This window comes from Rhinolophus ferrumequinum, chromosome 13, assembly GCF_004115265.2.
Source record: "Rhinolophus ferrumequinum isolate MPI-CBG mRhiFer1 chromosome 13, mRhiFer1_v1.p, whole genome shotgun sequence".
NCBI lineage: Eukaryota > Metazoa > Chordata > Mammalia > Chiroptera > Rhinolophidae > Rhinolophus > Rhinolophus ferrumequinum.
In genome coordinates, this window is record NC_046296.1 from 68,057,579 (window position 1) to 68,079,188 (window position 21,610).

The following is a 21,610-nucleotide window of genomic DNA, read 5'->3' on the forward strand; positions in this document are numbered from 1 at the left end:
TAAAAGTTCTAGTTGACAAGGACACAGCAATCCCCCCAATATTTTTTTAAATGTATATGCAACAGTATAAACAAAACTAAAACAAATAAAAAATAATTATGGACCATCGAATATTTACTATACAAATACATTTAAATATGTTGGAAAATATTGATAAAATATAATTTTGGAGTAAATGCTTTACTTGTATTTTCCTCATTTTATTTCTATTTTAAGAACCATGAATTGTGAAATACACTTTTATTACGTGGAAATACATAGTAAAAGGGATAAGGTAGGCAATTACTCACCCCCACCCCCCACCCCGTGGGTATTTATGGTCATCTGCATTCCCTGTTGGTCACACTGGAAATCTTCTGACTCTGACGTTGGGGGTCCCATGAAGAACCGTAACAAAAATTTGAAGAGTCTGTTTTCTGTCTCTAGAGTGAAGGTGCTAGAAGATCCAATTTCCCCCACCTACCACCCCATGGTAACATTTCATAAGAATTTAACACGTTTCTAATGAATTTGGTGACCTTATTAATGGGGATAAAGTCTTGACATCAGTATGGTTAGCGATCTGTAAGATTTGTGACCCAGTTGTTTTGTTTTTGTTTGTTTGTTTGTTTGTTTGTTTGTTTGTTTTTTAAGGTTCTCCCCCATTTCATGTGCCCTGAGGCTAAGAGTGCTCTCTCCAATGGTGACTCTCATTCTGGTTGCTGTAATTTTCCATTCTTCAGTTTTTTCCTGAATTCTAGACCTCTCACCCTTAGCATAGCAACAGATTGGAAGTTTGAGCCAACGCTTAGTGGCCTGTGGTATTCTGGCCAGTGACTCAGTGTGACACAGCCCATCCGACATGATAAATGCTGTTATGAAACCTCAATATGTTCACAAGCCTTGGTGTGACTGACAAAGCCATGTGGCCTCACGGAGAGGGCGCTGATGTAGCCATTTCTTCAGTGATGCACAAGAAGTTAATTGTATTTTAGAATGAGCTTTCCTTACATTTCCACTTAACTGAGCATAAAGAGTCAAGTTATTTTAAAAGGTACAGGTTACGTTTTTTTGATGTTGCTTATGCCCACTGCAAAAAAGTCACCTTTAGATATGAAACTATTAAAATGTAAATTTTGAAAACAATATAAATGGCAGACGAATGCACATGAGGAGTACATCTGCCCATTGCCTCCTTGGAGAGTGGGTAGGTCAGAGTTAGAAGGGTCAGGGGGCCCCGTGAATCCCCCTTCCTCATGGTCTCTGGTTCCTGCCAAATGACATGTGGACGAGGAAACTGAATTTTACACTTTATTCAATTTTAATGAATTTAAATTTAAAAGCCAAATGATGAGCAGAGCCTGTAGCAGTGGACAGAACAGTCCTACTGCTTCCAGGGCCACACCCAGTGTCAGCAATTTGCAGTCCTCTCCTCCCCAGGCGAACCCCCATCCCGCCTCCCACACCCTCGTCACTACATTAACTTGCTTGGCTTTTTGAAAATCCCAACAAAACTGAAGAGCCTGCGGGAATTGGCAAGAATGTTGGCAAAGGATGAGAAAAGCAGAGTGAGGTGGAAGAACGAGGAAAGGGCTAAAGAAGAACACCGGCAACTGTAGACATCTGAGAATAAGAAGAGGAGAAATGTTGGGCAATTCAAACAGTTTCATAAATGAATTAAAGGCATATGGGAATTAGAGTGATTAGCAAAATGAGGGGATCAGTCAGTGAAATCACATTTGAATTGGTAACGAAAGTGCTTGGCGGGGTCCAGGAGACTGGGTGAGTGAGGATGCACATGAAAGAGCCTAAAAGTGAACGGAGAGGGGGCTTGAGTGAGAAATGGGAGAGGCCAGATGGTGGGAGGCTGTAGGAGGACACGTGCCACACGATGACCACCCCACGCTCCTCGTAAAATAGTTGAGTTTGCCAAAATATACGCAACATCTCTTACATTTTCCTCTTAAAACTGCTTTATGGCATGATACATGTTTTCATCACTTCTCTTAAATGAAAAATGGTGAATGAAAGCACAGAACAGTATGGCTGTAAAAACGGGTTTTCTTGTACGTGCGCCTAAGGAGATGTGACACCAATTACGCCCCATTGTAAGTAGGAGCAGATCCCACAAGGAATACAAAGAACAATGAAATAACATCAAAGTCTGCACAGGAGGAAAGTGATGGCAGGAAGCAACTGTATTATTTAAAGTTTAAATATACTGTATTAAGAACTGGAAAGGTACAAAGAGAGCTTTAAAAAGCCACCCATCAGCGTGTCACAAGTTGCAGCACTTGAGGACACAGTACCAAGATGAGTACCTGTAGAGGGACAGCCTGGAGATCAGCTTGAATACTGCGGCTCCCAAAGCCCCTCAGTTTTTCCTCCCAAGTAAATGAACACCCATCCAACTGCTGAACGAGCTCTGGTTTGGTGTATTCAAAATTCTGGAAGGGGAAATCTTTCATGCAGAATTTGATTTCCTGCCAGCAGGTGTCCTTCTCCATCAAATCAAAGTCAAAAGAACCCAGGCTCACTCTCTTTCATGGTTCCCATTTTCAGAGCCTTGGTTCTTGGGTGGGGAGGGGCTTCACAGTTGGGGGTGGGAGTGGGTCTGGCTTGTGGCCAACGCAGCTGCCAAAGGTCTCTATCCTTGGCTTGGATGCTAATGGAGTTCTTGACCACCAGGCTTAATGGTGTCCAGCTGACATGTCAGAACTGCCTGGGGCCATCAAGGAGGAAGCGGTAGTGGGGTGCCAGAGAGAGAAGGACCACCAGCTTTCACTCTCAGAGCCTGAGAGTGGGGCCGAAGGAGGGTGGCCCCCCGGTCTGATGTGGTGTGGATCTGGTCATCTTATTTCACTAAGTCACTGAGGATCATTTCTGAGGATCATTGCCTTCCAGCCAGCGTACAGAGGACCCGGTTCTGGACCAAACAGGCAGATGGAGGCAGCTGGCCCTGGGCGCCCAACACTCTTGGACAGAGGCCCATGTTGGTTAGATGTGCCTTCCCTCAGGCACCTCGCCCAGCCTCTTAGAAGCTCTGGGAGGACCATATAGGTGATGAAGGGTCAGGAGAAAGAAGCTGATGTGGAAATTCCCTCTGGCCTGGCACAAGTCTCCACTGTTATAATGTGAACTACTGCAGTCAAACTTCATTGCAAATCACAGGCAGGGCTTAGTCACATCTGGGAAAGGGTCTTCCACAGGTATGTACTGTTGCCCACATTGGTAAATTCTCTCCTTTAGTGAAAGAATTTTGTTTGTTATCAAGTATCTTTTATGTTAATTTGAAACTGAAGAAAAGTGTAGATAGGAGAAAAATTCATACCCTATACTCAAAAAACTGTGACGTGTGATTATGTAAGAAGTTGGAATAAACAGGGGTGGTGTAGAGTAATCAACACTGAGTACCTACCATGTGCCAGACACTACCCTAAGCAAATTGATACATCCCTTCTTCGTTAATGTCCCCTAACGTCCTGTAAGATTGCCATCATCATCCTTGTTTTGTGGATTCAGAAGCTGAGCTAATAAATGAGGGATACAGTATTTGAACATGTCTGAATCTACCTCATAAAAATAAAGACCTCTGCTCTACCCCAGGCCTGAAACGTGTCTTCTCTAATTCTTTGATTATTTAATCTCCAGCCATCCTTCAACTGTCAGCCTATATAGGCCCCTTCCTTAGATCTACCTTCTCTAGTTCCCCTGAATACCTTCTTTATTTCCCTCTTTGCAGTTGTGTATTTTGGTTAGCATTTGCTGGTGACTATGTGATTCTGTTATTATTATATTCTTAGTGTCTAGCCCATAACACATAAGCATTTCCTGGAATGAACGAACGAACGAATGAATGAATGAATGACAAATATGTAGCATTCATGACCTAAAGCCCATGTTTTGTCTTCATAATTCCACTGGGCATTTCCAGAATGGTTATGACTCTTAAACAAGTCAGGCTTTGTCTTTTACCCTGTCCTGGAAAAACAAAATCCAGCACTGAAATTGCCTGGACATATTTCTGAAAACATCTAGTATACATACCATCCGTAAGACATTTACGAGGCTGAAATTCTCACTCATCTTCAGTCCTCACTGAACAGCAATTTGTATATGATCGGGTATTAGTAATAAACACCCAAAGTATTATTTATGTAGCTGGACAATCTGTCATATTATTTATATAACAGAATTGCAATGGCATAAATGTTACTTAATAACAATGCATTATTAGTACTGAACACTTATACTTGCAAAATGATAAATTATGCAGGAGCCTCTGAATTCTTGAATGTAATATTGTATTAGATGGAATCTATCAAAGGTTTATGTATTTCATTCACAGAAGACTCTCAACACTTCTACTTTGGACAGGTCCAATCGTCTTACTCCAACCGATGATTAAAGCAGACTTTGTGTTGCACAGATTTAGGTGAAGTCTTTGCCAATTGCTGGGGACACCACGATTTTTCACAGAATGTCCCACCCCCTCTGCGCTCACAGAGCACTCACTTTGACGCGTACGTGAATTCCACTTCTAGGCTTCTCACAGATAGTGGAAAGTCCTGCTCACTTGCAAATGAGAATTTGCCAGATGACCACGGCATACGTTGCAGTGATTCCCACAATCTGGAAATATGTTTTCATATCGCAGAACAATTTCAAATGGCTCGGTCCTCCAAGTCAAGATTGGTTGTTTGGTACCACAGAATGCATTTCTCAGATTGAAATTTTGGAGAGGGGGCATCTAATGGTTTTCGAGCACTTACTACCTGCTCTATATTTTACTTCTTGTTTTCTTTAATCTCTGCAACAACCCTGAGGTGCAAGCATTATTACACATACTAGCCCTTATTTTAAAACTAAATGAACAATTTTAGAGTCATCGATTAATTTGCTCAAGGTCTAGGTAGGTGACAAAGTAGGGATTTGAACCCAGATCTACCTTAGGTCAAAATTTATTTTCTTTTTATTACGTGCCAAGCCCACCTGAGGCAACTCAGATTATATCTTTGTCATTCTTCCTCCTTGGGAGTATTCTACATGCTGTTTTTATTCAAGCACAAATACTAAATCACACTTCTGTTCTGGCTGATTACTGCACAGTGCTTGAGGAATAAACCATGGTGAGCAATTAAGATTCAATCTCTTCTTCCATGAACCTTATAGGATTAAAAAAAAATTTAGGTCTACTTAATATTATTCTTATGTCTTAAGGTAAAGCGGGAACTGATTGGTTTGGGCTCTGTCTCCTTAAATCCTTCGGGCCTGAGGCTGAGCCCTGCCTCCTGACCTTGGAGCACCATTCCTACCATTTTACTGAAATTGCTTTTCCCAAGGCATCCAGACCCTCAATGTAAAATGCTCAGACCTGGTCTTCTAAACCTCAGTGCTGCTTTGCTGAGTGGTAACATTTCTGTTTCCCTGTTTGGTTTACCAACTCTCTGGGATTTGCTAAGGGTCTCCTTGAATTTTCCATAAACTTTCTGCTGCAAAGGCCAATGACATCCCCGGGACCTCTAGGAGGACAGCATGCAAAGCCTATCTGCCACCTTGTGGCTGGAGCAGGAACTTCTCCCTCCTGGAATTCTGGGCCTGGGGACAACCGCCAGTGACTGGATTGGATTGGATGGTTTATTTGACTTAATTGTAACGAATTTTATTTTTTAATTTTGTTTATTCGCTTTTATTTTCTGTTATTTGTCCTCAACAAGGTGGCATTTCTTCCAACCTTCTGATCTTTTAGAAAGCCTCAGGGTCTAGGTTAGTTTAGGTCTGTTGAGGCAGTTCAAGGCTGGAGTTCTCAGTCCTCCCGTCTCTGGGCTTCCACCTACTTCTCCCACTTTGCTTCACGATAGTCCCTTAGGGAAATGCGAATTCACCTTTAGGATCAAAATGGATTCTTATAGGTAGATTTAGAAATGGAAGTCTTTAGGAAACTAAAAAACAGAGGTGCAAGTTTGGAAAATACATCTCTGTCTTCATACTTGGGATTCACCTGACTGACTGAATGCACACTGCCAATATTTAGAGCTTGTTCCAACTTATTTCTGTCTTCCTTTCTCTAAATCAGTGGTCCTCAAATTTGACTGTATTTTGGAATCCCTTGATAATTGTCATGGATAGCCAAGTTTAAGAACTACTGTCTGCCCAGAATGCCAATAAATAAATAAATAAATAATCCTATACTAAAAGGCAAGACTGTTCACTTTGATGCCCCTCCTTTTTTTGAGAGAAGACTATTAAGTAGAATAAAAAATGGAATGAAAAGATTCAAACAGGGCTATTAACCTTAGGTTAATTATTCAATAGATCTTTATACCTACTGACCGAAGCATTGTAATTCTCAGAGTTCAGCACTAGCATTTTTGTATTTCTGGAAGTTTGTGTGAGAAGAAAACTAGAGCATGTAATGGAAAAGACCTTCAGCTCTACCCAAAGTTCTCACTGAAATAGGTCTGGTGTTTGCAAGTAGAAAGAATAAAAATGGACGGCAATTCAGCAGAAGCATTGGAGTTTGGACAGGTAGACAGTGCCCTGATCTAGCTTTTGGCACCGTTGTAACATCTACGGTCTTTGTGTCCTTAACAAGCTTTGTAAGACTTGAGTGACTACAGACACTTGGCTTTTCATTTTATTGCATTTTTCAATTGAACAAACAATATGAAAAATAGATACTTATTTTGAACATTGTTTGCGTGATGGACACAAAATTGTGTGTATTGATACACGTCAGGGACACTTTCCTCCTCAAGACATCCAGGAAGTAAAGATAATGCCCGTGAGCCCCCAAATTCAGCCATAAATATAAATGATACCTATGTTTATATATGTCCACCTTTTTTACAAAGAGGACTTCATAGAGTTTGTAATATTAAATACATGCAAAATAGGAAACAGATGCTGAATCTGAAGAGTTTCTACAGTTAATGGTGACAACCAAAGAGATGGCCCCAGGTCTGGGGTCAGTAGATGGTATGCGCAAGTTAATGCAAATTGATTAACCAAAAATATGACGAATAGTACTTTTAAAACAATGCCTTAACTAAATAAACAAAACACAAATAAAAAAAGAAGTGTGGCTTTCCTCATAATGATCCAGTATATCCACGACGATTTCTGTTGAATTTTGCTCTGAAACCTGGGCAATTTAGTCATTCCATCCCAGATGCAGCATTTTGAAGACGACTGATGCTTGTTTTAGTCAGCAGGTAATTAGAATGAGATTCAATAGTTGCCCAGGCCACTCTGGGGTCTTGTGGACCCACCTATTTTTTTTCCAGAGATGAGAACTAGCTGGATCCTTCCCACTTGGTTACCTGAGAAGAGAAAGCCATGCATTTGTTTTCATTTTTAAATTTGATTTTCTGGAGAAGCAAACAGTAGAACTAAATTTTAAATTTCACCAATTTCTATGAGAACAGACAAACAGGAAAAAAAATTATAAAAGTCATAGATTATAATGTCATAGACATTTTCTGTTCTTCATTCTAGGGGATGAGGAAGGGATAGAGAAATGGACAGAAACTAAAATTTCTTGAGCACCTGATATGTTATAGTCTCTGTTCCTTGTAAGTTCCTTATATTCAGAAACTAAAATTTCTTGAGCACCTGATAGGTTCTATTCTCTGTTCCTTATAAGTTTCTTATATTCACCGTTTCATTGTACATCAACGCTTTGAAGAAAGTTGTATCATCTGTCTCCTAGATCAGGGGGTTGAATCTCAGAGAGGTTAAATAATTGCCGAATGCCCAATAGTCAGAATGTATAGCACCTTTGATTTGAAGCCAGATCTGGAGCCCCAGCCCACACTGCATTGTCTAAGCTAAACTTGACAATGGGAGATTGCCAGAATAAGACAGTGACCACGGTCCCCGCTTAAGTCTCTGCTTGTCTCAAACACTGGTGGGTCCCGAGCCGCTCCATACTGGACATGTGGCTTCTTTCTCTGTGGGGGCACACATCCTGTGCGAATCATTCCTGGGACAGGAAACCATGATCGTTTCATATTCTACCTCCGAAAACGGCCCTGCCAGGCACAGCTCAGCAGGCAAGGAGCACAGCCAGGAGGTTTGTCATCAGCCTCACTCCCTTCCAGGATAGACATATTTTCTTGTAAACCTGAGGTGTCATTATTGCTTCAGTTCCTGAAGAGCTGAAACCCATGGCAGGTGAGCTCCCATAGCAGCTCAGGTGCTTCCTCTTCCCACTCTTCGGTGACACTGAAAGGAGAGCAAGTGGAGAAAATTAGAGACTGACCTTCCTATCATTGACATGGCATTATCACTGCTTTGTTTCTACCTTAGTTCCTGCTTAACGTAACCCTCTGCTTCCCCCCCAGTGCTGTGTTTACAGATGAGTTGAGCAGAGAGAACCACATTTTCACCCTCTGCATTTTCCGTTGAGAAAAAATGATAATGAAATATTATATCTAAGTATTCCCACGAAGAATAAGGTCAGGTGAACCTGGTGAAAGAACTTCATGGAGGGAAAGGGACCTGATGGGTGTTGGCCCTACACCATGGGTAGACAGTGCTGTGTGCAGAGGGCACCCACCTCCCACGTGGGAGTGCGCAGCAGGGCACCAGCGGGAGTCTGGGCCATACAGTGTTCAGACGCTCTGAACCCAAACTAAGAGTACATAGTCTAGTAAGTTTTAGGTAATTTTCTTTTAATTTCAGAAAGGCAGTACTTTTTAAAGATTCTATTCATTACCTTTTTATTAAATTTATTGGAGCAACATTGATTAATAACATTATATGTCGTTGTACAGCATACATCAGGTATACAGCATTATAATATGAGCCGTCTATACTTGATTGCGTGCTCATCACTCAAAGTCTAGTTTCCTTCCATTATCATGCATTTGACTCCCTTTACTCACTTTGTTCTCCTCCATGCCCCATCCCCTCTGGCAACCACCATTCCATTATCTGTATCTAGCAGGTTTTTCTGTTTGGTTGTTCCTTCGTTGCTTTTTGTTTTATATCCCACATATGAATGGGTTCTTGCTCTTCTCTATCTGACTTATTTCACTTAGCTAATACTTTCAAGATCCATCCATGTTGTCAAATGCTGTGTTTCATCTTTTTGTGGCTGAGTTTACTCCACTGTATATGTATGTACCACTTCTCTATCCATCCATCCATCGGAGGACACTTAGGTTGTTTTCACGTCTTGGTTATTGTACATGACACTGCAATGAATGTAGGGGTACATATATCTTTACAAATCAGTGTATTCATATTTTTCAGATAATTACTCAGAACAGCAATTTCTGGGTCATATGGTAGCTCTATTCTTAATTGTTTGAGGAACCTCCGTTCACTGCTTGTGGGAATGTAAATTGGTGCAGCCACTATGGAAAATATTTTATTTTTTTAGAGGAGTTGTGGCTTCACAGCAAAATTGAGAGGTGGGTACAGTGGTTTCCTATACAGCTCTTGATCCCCCACATGCATAGGCCCCCATTATCAACATTTCCTGCCAGAGTGGCACATTTGTAACAATTGACAAATCTACATTGATAAGTCATTGTCACCCAACGCCCACAGTTTACCGTTGGGATCACTGTTGTAGTTGTATATCTTATAGCTTTGGACCAATGTGAAGACATGCGTCTACCGCCATGGTCTCGTACAGAGTGATCTCCCTGTCCTCACACGCTCTGTGCTCCATCTATTCATCCTCTACCTAACTCCTGGCGACCACTGATCATTTTCCTGTCCCCACAGCTTTGCTTTAATTTGCTGTTATTTTCACTAAGCCATGTAATGTCATTCATCTTTGGAACTCCCCTCCTTCTTGGCTCCCTGTCGCTTTTAGAATAAAGTTCAAATCCTTAGTCCACAATGCTCTTCACAGCCTCACTTCTTATTACTTTTCCAGTCTCTTCTCCTGGAATTTCTGCACGTGCTTGGACCATAAGGAAGCATTCTAAATATAAAAGAATTTTCTTACATCTTACTTTTTTTATGTGTTCTCCCGTGAACAAAAGCATGAAACGCAAATCAGCCTGCACCCATGTAATGAATGCCTTGCCCCATTATTACGCAACACTTGGTTTATTCTTCACGGAGCCCGGGTGCATTTTTCCTCTGGATGTGACCAAGTAATAAAACCACAGTGGTTTTTGTCTTCTTGGGAGATTTGGATGGACAGCGACAGGTTTTAGATCTGAGTAAACAGTGACTTTTGCAAATACACATTCTGAATTATAAATTGTTCTAGACTGGGATAGGACAACAGAATTGATAGACTTGGATTTCCCCTGTCTCTTTCTTTTTCTTTTAAAATTTTGCTAACTCATTTTTTCCCCCTAAGCTTGTGTACATGTAAGCTCTTTCGGGAAGCTTTCCCTTGCATGTCCCATGGGATTGAGATGCTCATCAGGTAGCATGCAGAACATTCTGTGCAATCTCCGTTATAGAACTTAGCATCCCATAGAGAACACACTGGTTTCCTTGTTAGATTCTCCCATAGTCGGAAAGTATGTGTAGAGTTTTTCTAGTTCCTGCCAAATCCTGGCACACCGAAAACATTCAATAAAATGTTTATTGAATTGAATGTTGATATAAAGATTATCTTGGGTGGGTTTCATTGGATTTGTCAGAAAAGAGGTCAAACTTAATGTAAGAATTTTAAAGATATTTTGGAAACATTTCCCACTTTCCTAAGTTTATAATATTACGTTACTATGTTGCTTGCTTCCCTATAAAAGCAAAAATTATGTGCAAACTCGTTTGACTTTAAGTGCTGGAATATTTAGCTTTCCCTTGGGAGAAGCTAGGAGATTAGAATTGAGAAATATGTTTTGAAAAGAAGGAGTCCTGGGACCATCGGTGTCTGAGAGGCAGCCCACTGACCTTGTCAGTCTGCCCTTTGTTGGAGAGGGCGGCCTGGTACTTGACTCAGAATTTACTCAGGCTGACTCCCTCCACAGTGACCTTTTTGGAGAAAGAATCTCTGTGATGACCATTGACTTTGTCCAGGTTCTCGAACTTGATAAATGTGGGTAAGAATGTGGCTGATCAATGAGTGTTGAACAAAAGGCAATGGATTATTCAAGACTGTGATTATTCAAGATTGTGATTGATAAGATTTGGCTACTTCTTAAATTTAAAAAGGTATCAAATAATTGTAATCAAAAGGAGAATTGTACAGCAGATTTATTTAAATTCCTGATTTTCTTAAAGTTCCACTGGAGTTGGATACAAAGAAAAGTCACGGATTATTTGGTATTGAGCTTACAGAGAGTTAAACATTCCTTTTTTTTTTTTTAACTGCACTGTCTGCGTAAACTGCCCTTAACAAGATCATTTTTGTACATGAAATTTTGCGCCTCATTACCCCTAATTACATCCTTTAGAAGACATTCTTTCAAAATGCATGGTGAACAATGTGGACTAGAAAATACTTATCTTTCTTCTGTTCCTGTTAATTGTTGAGTCTTATTCTTGCATCTGACTTCAGCGTTTATCTCTTTGTATTCCAAATGAAACATTTTATTTTCTCACCTAAACTTCAGAGACTTTTCTTATGGGGAACAAGGAGAAAAACATACCATTTTAATGAATACTCAAGACACGGTTTTCTTTCTACTTCTGTGGCGCGTCTTTCTGCCTTGCTTACAGCACTTAACATATTCTACTGTATCATCTTACCTATTTTGGCTGAAACAATACATTTCCTAAGAACAGAAACAATACCTTAGATTTCTTGAATCCTTATAGTAGCTAAATTGGTGCTTTGAGAAGAAAAGACATCCAACAAATCTTTGTTGAGTAGAATGACAACAAACAAGTTTCATGTCTTGCCAAGCATCCTATTTTAGCTTCAATATTAACAAGTGTAAGAAATGCTCGTCTACTTTGAGATCATTCTGCTCCTTTTCTCCTCTAGCTGATCATTTACTACATTAAGCCATTTACAGTGTGTAACCATTGCCCATGTCAGTCTAACAAATATTTGAAGATAATTATATTATGCTTCTGAATATTTTTCTATACCCTTATCCTCTCCGCCAGTTTCTTCATTTTTCTCTTAAATTAAATTATCCTGGTTGCTCTTCTCTGAGCATGCTCTTGTATATATCTGTTAAATATATCTTAATAAGTAGAAGTCAAAATTGGATGTACTTCTCTGAAGTTATTCATTCAGCTAAAGTAAATAGAAGTATCATTGATATTACTCTGATACAATTTTTCTGCTAATGCTACTAATACTATCCATACATATTTGGCTACTTTGAAACCACACCACTGTGGTAAATTAAAATGATTTTATTTTTAATAGAAACCCTACCTTCGCTTGGTCACCACGATTTTATTTTTGTAGTAAGGGGAGACACCAAATATAGGATTTTATAATATGTTCTTTATTATATAAATATTATAATATAATATTTATAATAGATTATAAAGTCATATATATATGCTAATAATTTGGGGATGCTTATTTTGCAACAGGTATTTTACATGTATTACCTAATCCTCACAGCCATCTTATAATGCAAATGCTAGTATTGCTCTCATTCCACAAATGAGGATATTAAGGCTTAGGGAGATGAGCCCGCAGTTGGCATCTGAATCCTGGGCCCTTGACAACTTCTTCCCAGTCAGCTCTCGGCCTGATGAAATGTTCTTAGAGTCAAGCTGTGTCCTCCTTTCACCGCTTATCTCATAAACATCATGGCACCAGGAACATGGTTAGTTGAACTAGATACACTCGGTCCGGAAGGCTTCCAGACGGATGTGAGTGTGTTCTGTAGCAAAAGCTGTGCCACTGGGGTGAGGGAGGGGCTCCTCCTTTTCTCTCCTGTTAATATAGAGCGTCTTCTGGTGGCAATCTCCTCTGTTCCTGAATCTACTGTAACTCTTAGCATTTTTATTCCTAAGAGGAAAAGTCTAAGCCGAGACCCACATCTCGGTACGAATAGCTGTGGACAGGCGGGATCTTGAATGTTTTCTCAAAACTAGGCATTTGGTAGTTACCCTTTACATTCAAAGGTAGGGAGAGCCTGTGCTAATGCCACATGGTGTCCCCTTCTTGGGTGGAAAGCACTGTGTTTAGATCATCTTGCGAAGAGTGCTGATTCACATATCTTACACTTTTTGTGAGGTATCAAGGGTGCTCCCATTCCTTGATCATTTGCAAAGTATTAAATAAAATCCATTGGGAAATATACTCGTAGAACAGGGTTGGATTCACGCTATTTAGAAACTGGAGCTGTAAACGGAGGATTGACCATTAGCACGGTGTTGGGTAAGAATAAAGGGCATCCCCTCATGCTCAGACCACGTGGCCATGATGGTCAGTCCACCTTTCCATTGAAGTTTCATTCCTAGTATCTTCAGAGGTATCAGGCTCCGTGTCCAAAGTCCCCAGAGCTCCGGACTTAAATCCTAAATGCCCACGTCCCTTGTCTTGCGTATCTGTCATAAAGGAGTGTACCTGCTTTGTAAGGTTGGTTCTGACGAGCCCTTTCACTTCTGATGCCCAATCAGTCAGTTCCTACCAGGTGCCAAGAACTGGGTTTATGTTCTAATCACAGACTTCAGCTCACCCTCTCTCAACTCTAACACTCAGAATGGTCCTTTAACTTCTCCATCAAGCGGGGAGAACAAACAAGCACATTTCTCATAACCAGTTTCTTTACCATTCTACTCGCAGCTAAAATCTCCTTCTCTGTGGGGAGAGAGAGAGAGAGAGAGAGAGAGAGAGAGAGTTTGTGTGTGTGTGTGTGTGTGTGTGTGTGTGTGTATTTGAAAATGAAAAGGAAATGTCAGAGGAAGGAACTGTGAGTTGACCAGTGGCCCAGATACCGAATGTACACAAAGGATTTAAGAAAGTGCTGAGGCTTAGGCAAGAGAAATCATCCTAACGATGTGCATTTCTCCTGCACAAATGAATTAGGCTGGAGCCGGAGCCCCGTGGTGAGTGACCCCGGGTCATGCCCATGACCTCACGTCCCTCCCACGGTCCATGTGCCGGCCTGGCTGAGGCTTTACCAAACACCTGGAGACTTTCAATTCCTCATTTCTAGCTTGTGTGATTTATTAACAGCTCCGCTAATGCCTATAGAATGCAACCCCAAATTACAGCAGTGGATGGGGCTGAGTGCTGCACAGCCCACGCTATTCATGGTGCAGCATATCTTCAACTGACTTGATCATTTTTGAATCATCAGCTCCATCTTTATGTTAAATTAACAATTTAACAGCTGCTTTCATCAAAGTTCTTTTGTGTCTATCAACACGATAGTGTCTTTTTTTTTTCTTAAATGCAATTTCCAAGATCATTTCTGTGTCTTTTCAGTCTCAGATTACTGATTTGCATGTTTGCTCAATTTGTATACGAATGTTCAGGCATTTATACACCATTTAGGGAGCATGAAACACCCTCCAAGCTCTGGAGGATAATTTGATCCATCTTACCATTCACTTACTAAAATTTCTTTTTCATTAAGGACAGGTGATGAATGAATGCAATAAAATATGACTGAGAATAGGTATACTGGTTCCCAAATAAGAAACATTCTAAAGCAAAAGAACAACCAAGGGTTTCATTTTCACATGATTCTAAAAAAGTGGGAATACTGAAAATGTGGTCAGACTTTTCAAAGTAGGTACTTTTTTCATCTTTTATATTAGTCAGGTCAGGCTGTTATAACAAAACGCCACAGAATAGGCACTTAAATAGCAGAAATCTATTTCTCACAGTTCTGGAGGCTGGGAAGTCCAAGATCAAAGTGCCATCTAATTTGGTTCCTGGTGAGGGCCCTTCTTCTGGCTTGTAGCTGACCACCTTCTTGCATGTCCTCACATGTCTTTCCTCTATTTGTGCACCTACACACACACACACACACACACACACACACACACACACACACACGGGAGCAGGCAAGAAAGAGAGACAACTCTCCAGTGTTTCTTTCCCCCCCCCAGTGTTTCTTTTTTAATCCCTGCAGGAAAGCTCCACATTCATGATTTCATCTGAACCTCATTATTTCCCAAAGGCTCAATCTCCAAACACTATTTTAGGGCTTCAGCATATGAATTTTAGGGGGGCACGATTTAGTCTACGGCACCTCTCATATATGAAGGAATATTTTAGCTTTACATACAATGCACATAAAATTTTCATTATATTCTAGAACTGCAACATAGAATAATACGACCTGAATATCATGGCTTCAAAAGAAAGAGTGCCAGTCTAGCCCTTTAAGCAATCTGCTAAGCAGGAGCTGTTCACACTTGACTATTGCTGGAATTCTGGGACCAGACATTGCAAGAAGAGCCGGGAAGATGGAAGGAGAGGAGGAACAGAATTCCCAGCATCGTCCCTGAGGGATGAACTGGAGGCACGGGGCAGGGAGCAGGGGTACCAAAAGCTGACAGCAATCCCAAAAGACCAAGGCAAGTTGATCAGCGGGGGATACGTGGGGACAAACTTGAAATGAGAACAGGCCTGAGACCCTAAATAGCTTTTGGCCAACCATAGCTTGATTTATCAACTACTGATGCTAGATAAGGACAAACTTGTTCATCTGACTTAAAGCATCTGAAGCAGTGTGGACTCAACAGATCCCCAAGGGGTAAGAAAGCCAGCGACGTGGGTGACAAAACACAATGGCTCTCAGAGCTTTGGATAGTGAAGTTCACCATAGGACCTGTATTGGTTTCTATTTCTCACCACAGTGTTGCAAGCTTTTTAGAACAGGGCTTTGTCATACCGTTTTCTGTCCAGTCCCCTGCATAGTACATGTTGGTGCATAATAAATATCCAATGTGTGTCCACGTTTCTTGTACATGTTCTTGTAAGTCTAAGTCAGGTTCACAAGTGAACTTTACTAAGAAATGTAGCATTTTAAGTAATTCTCAAGGTCTCATATCAAGGGGCCAATAAGTTTCAGTCCTTTCTTTAGAATCACTTTTTTTAATTTATTTATTTTTAAGATTTTTTTTTTTTTTATTGGGGAAGGGGAACAGAACTTTATTGGGGAACAGGGTGTACTTCCAGGACTTTCTTTTTTCCAAGTCAAGTTGTTGTTCTTTCAATCTTAGTTGTGGAGGGTGCCGTTCAGCTTCAAGTTGTTGTCCTTTCAGTCTTAGTTGTGAAGGGCGCAGCTCAGCTCCAGGTCCAGTTGCCATTTTCTAGTTGCAGGGGGCGCAGCCCACCATCCCTTGGGGGACTCGAGGAATTGAACTGGCAACCTTGTGGTTGAGAGCCCATGTGGGAATCGAACCGGCAGCCTTCGGAGTTAGGAGCATGGAGCTCTATCAGCCTGAGCCACCGGGCCGGCCCTAGAATCACTTTTGATTCCAGGAGGGAATAAGCTAGTCCAGCTCTGGGCTCCTCGGGGAGAGGCCTTGAATGGAAAGAGGAAGGCACAGGTGGTTCCAAATATATATATATATATATATATATATATATATATATATATATATATATATATTTTTTTTTTTTTTTTTTAAGATGCAAAGAAAGCAGAGGCCGATGATAGACCTTTCCTATTGTCCAAGTCTTGGCAAGGTTCAACTGGCATTTTATTAGCAATTCAGACACTGATTTTTGTTTCAGAAGAGTCCATTTGGGGATAATGAGCTTTGCCAAAATTTTTGCATCGATCTAATATCACTAGTCCTCCTGTCAGAAACAATTAGAAGAATAAAGAAGCCATTGAGGGAACAAAGGAAATTAACACGTATTTTGGAGACAACACAATTTCTGGACAGTGATGGGGTTTTATATAGATCTCTGGGGTTGGATGGAGCAGGTAGATTGGCCTGACAGCTGCCGGCCGACACTGGGTGTTTCTCTTCATATAGGCTGGCAGGCACGTGGCATGCTCTCTCTGAGACATCTGCAAGTCCGGGATGAGGAAAGTGTGTGTAACTGTTACTGCATTTCAGACAAAAGCTGACATGAAGGTCCTGGTAGTTAAAAGAGGGACTATTTGATTTCCAAAGTCTGAGCTAACCCATTTCTCCAATCTGTCAGTATTCCAGGAGCCAGAGATCACCAGTTCCCCAAATGGTAACTATTGACGGGCTCCATCAGAATCATTGGGTCCACCCAGCCCAACCAAATCACTCTCACCAGGGTGGACCTATTTTACCAGGTTGTCCAGGTGAGTCCAGTGCACACCCAGGTTTAGAGAAAACTGTTACACAACCTAACCTGCCTGGCAACTTCAGAACTGTGGTTCTACAACTTTGCTTCCTAGTAGAATCATCTGGGGAGCTTTTAAAGAGCCTGATATCCAGCCCACACTCGGTACCAATTAAATTGGAATCTAAGAGGTTGGGACCAACTCATCACCATTTTTAGATCCTAGCAGGTGTTCCAATGTGCAGCGAGTATAAGAACCACTTTTCCGTTGGAGTAAAATGTGCAAGGCTAAGGGTGCTTCCTGGCTGCACTTAAGAAGCTGGATAGAAGTGTAATCTCACAGCTCTGCACTCCAGAAAACTCCCCAGGGATGGCTTTGCAGCAGCTGATCTTGCTCATGCCATTCAAACTGGCAAAAGACCACCTGGCACCAAATGGAAATTATTAATCTATGAAAAAAATATTGCAGAGGCAGCAGGGGATGCTGTGAAGTGTGCCAGGTTCAGGGTCTGGAGGGCTGACTCTGTTGTGTGTCACCTGGAACAATCCTGAACAAGTGATGTGATTACTCTGAACTGTAGCTTCCTTACCTGTGAAGTGGGCGTGACAAGCCCAGCCTGGCTGCATCGTTGCTATTTCGTCCTGTTGAAGGAACTGACCTATTCAAACGTACACAGTGCTTCTAATTAGAATTGAGGGACTATTTGGAATTCCCTACTTAAATCTGGAGTCAAATCTTCATTGATTAACACTTCTCAAAGCCTTTAGAAGGCCAGTGGTGCTAAACATGTTCTTTTGTGTTAGAATAATTTTGCATCACTTTTTCATAACTGGCCCACAGATTCTATGGCATTGGTACTTGTTTTGTTTTCTTTTCTGTTGCTGCTGGTTATTAGGGAAAAGGAGGACCTTTGTTGCCTAGGTATCGGATAAAGTCCAGATCCATCTGGAAACCATTTGGAGTTCACGGGCAAATGAAGTAGGTCATAAAATACTAAGAACTCAAGAGAAAAAAAAATAAACTACGAAGGTTGAATTAGGAGTTAAGGTCTCAGCTCTTATCTTTCTTAATAATGCCTCCTCTGCTTGTCATGGCAACCACATGTGATGTGAATTGTTATGGCAAAGGGAGAGGACTGTAAAATACGGCGGTGGAAGCAGGTATTTTTGTGACTTGTGAAAACATGAACCAGAAGGTGTCTGCAAGATCACTGGTGTGAGTCAGAGGTATCCGGGTCCACTCAGATTTTGGAGGCATGCTGCTCCTTAGACCCAAAATTGTTGGTGTCTCAAAAGGGGAGTTCTGGTGTTGGTGACTAAAAAGGCACTTACCCTGGTCCCTGACATATTCTGTGTCCCTTAGCTAAATATGAACAATATGAATGAGCATATACACTCCAGGAGAAAAATACTACTTAAAAAAATAAGCAAGAAAAGGAAGCTTCCCTGATCAGTAGAGAAAGAGAGCAACGGGAGTCGGATCCTTTTTCAAGGGCACCTGCTCTGCTGTCATTCGATGGTGGCACGTTTTCCTCTTGTAATAACCCCTGGGTCTTCCTAGGTGATTACAAATACAAGGGTGATCCGTTTGCACAGACTAAGACCTCATTTAATTGTTGAAAAATTAGCAAAAGTTGAAATTCCAGGACTCATAGCAACCTGATGACTTGTCAAAGGGCTATTTTTTTTTTGCTTGTTACCTTGATCCTTGGCTTGAAAACATGGGCACCTGAGTTCAGTTTTTCTCACATTAACTTCAGCTTTCTTTTCAATTGTGTGATTTCAGCCCTCCTTCTGCTGGTGAGATGAATTCTCTCAAAATCCAGACTATCTGCACATTCCACTTAACTAGGGGAGGAACGGTAGACGCAGGAATTTTCCCAGCACTAGGTTATTTTCATGAAGAGCCAGGGGCAGGTTTCTCACCCATTTCAATTTCTCTGAGGACTGAAGAGGTAGGCTGTGACGCGGTCCGGCTAGGCTGTGGCCAGCTCCAGGCTGATGGCCTCACTTCGTCATCCCCCATGGTGATGCTACTCTATTCTGTGATAATGGACATGAAACAGCACACTGACACGAAGTAAGGCAGACGTTGCTCATAGAAGCTTGACAAGCAATGCACATTCTACTTGCAGCGGTCTGTGAAAACAACCTAGGAAATGTCCACCAGATCTGAGTGTGATTCTCTTGAGTTCAGTAGCAAAATCACAACTTGTAAATTCCTTGAAAGAGAGGAACTATAGATACGTGCATGGCCGGTTAGGAGGCTTTAGGCCTGTTAAGAATTTAATAATGGGTCTTCCATTGGTCTTTTGGTTGGTGTTGCCCAGATTCCATCACCTAAATCTCCCTTTATGAGGTTTGAGCACCTATGTCATTTAGACAATCTCAATGAGGACAGGAATTTATTGGGAGTTTTAGCCCCAGTAGCCGTTGGGTGTAGAAGTCAGGCTTGTTTTCATCAACGTCCTGGTGTCTTTGAATTGAGGCTAAGCTCTTAGCACTGGGGTGGCACCTGTCCTGCTGCCATAGTCCATGAGCTTGGAACCAAGCTTTGTTTTCTGCCCTTTTGTCTGGGGCCACTAAATCTTAGTGTTTTGATCATTTTTTTCTGATGTCTACATCTAGCTTTTATGTTGCTGTGAATGGAGGTACTTTCAAATGCACATGCCACCCCATACAAGTTTGAATATCGCCTCTTCCTTGTATGCCCTCGGTCCTACCCCATCAGTCGGGATGGATCCAATGAGACACACAGACCTGCTGCCTTAGCCCCACCTTGCTGCCCCCTGGGGAGTGTGGTCAACAGATGGCCCCAGCTCTACCCTCAGGGTTGGCTTCATCTGAGGAGAGCCTCCTTCTCTGCGTCCTGTCCTTCCCAGGGCAGCCCACAGCCAGTGGTTGAACAGTCAGGTGTGAAGGTCCAGGTAGTCCAGCAAAATGGGGACCCTTGTCCAGTGCTCCCTGTGGGCCTGTCCAATGCTGTGCTGAGTTACGTGGGGTTCACTCTCCTCAGCCTGGGTCTGCTCCTGCCCTTCCTTTTCACACGTGATGATCCCTAATAAATACCTTGTACTCCAAACAACTCTGTTGCTTCCAGAACACAGCGTGTGCTAGCATTCTTCTCATATTGATTCTGTGTCCAAGCCAGGCCTTCTCGTCCTCAGAACGTTAGTCACAGGATTCTAGTTCTTTCTCAGGGACCCGTGGCTAGCAGGAGCAGCTTCTCCAGAGTCTCCTACATCAGGGCCAGGGGTGAAGCCCATGCGGGGGTTGCAGGTACCCTTGTCTACCTGGGCCCAGGCAGCAGTACCTCCCCTCTCAACCCGAACAACAGCCCGCCCAGCCACGACAGACCCTCCATGCAGCACAAAGGGCCTTGCCCTAACTTATTCTGTTCTTACTTTCTGTCATAACATACACCACCTTTTCATGAAACTAACAGAGAGAAAGGGTCATCTTTTATGCACACAGGAAATTCCACCTCTTCTTTGTTCCTAAATTATGAATTTTTGGACAGAATTTACCAACATTTGACTAGAGTCCTGGATGTACCACGTATCCCTTGAGTAACATTTCTTTTTCTCTCAGGTTTTCATCTCGAAAATGAAACAATCATAGCTAACTTACCTCCTTAATGGGCTGCTGTGCGAGGCACTATTTAACAGAGAATGAAGAAAAGCATGCACAAACATTTTACAAGCTGAGACATGTTATAACCGGGAAAAAGTATGGCGATGATGGTTAATATTTCATAATTATTGTGTAGTTGTTGCTTAGACACTATTGGAAACTAGTCTCGTTTTCTTTTCCAGTTCCATTTGTGGCTGGTGGCTGACATTTACAAGATGGCTGTGACAGGGTGCAGCTTTTGCTGGCGGACTGAGCTCTGAGCCAGCCCCGGCTTAAGTGGCTCATATGGTGATTGATCCCTTGACCTTGGGCTCGTTAACTTCATCCTCTGGTGAAAGGGAGAAACCAGCTATAAGGCACCCTTTGTTAGCACACTTTTCTTTGTATTTCTGAGGGTCAGAAGCACTGGTGCCCAACTTGCGAGTATAATCTGAAGTATATTCTCTTTGCTGGGTGGTTTCCAGGGGGTCCACAAAATTCAGTTTTACAAGTAAGTAAAGTGACAGCAGGACAGAAACGTGAGGCAAGCATGATAATTCTTCTTAGTTGATGAGACCAGGTTAATACAAATAAGAAGCATGATGCTTCCCGACTCTGAAAGAAGCAAATTACATGACTGTACGTCTAATCCCATAACCAAACAGGCGTCTTCCTCCAATGTCAGGGGCCTGGAGACTTCTAAGTAGTACGGTTCTCGCTATTCTTCAAGCTAGAACTTTACAAACATTTCTAGGTTCAGGTGGCAACGTTATCCTTCTGTTCTGGGCGAGCCATTATGAAATGCGAGGGAAATGCGGAGGTTGCAGCGAAGAGTGGTGGCTTTTCTTGTTTTGGTGAAACCTAAGATTCTTTTTAAGAAACACATAGGGAACACCTACTCTG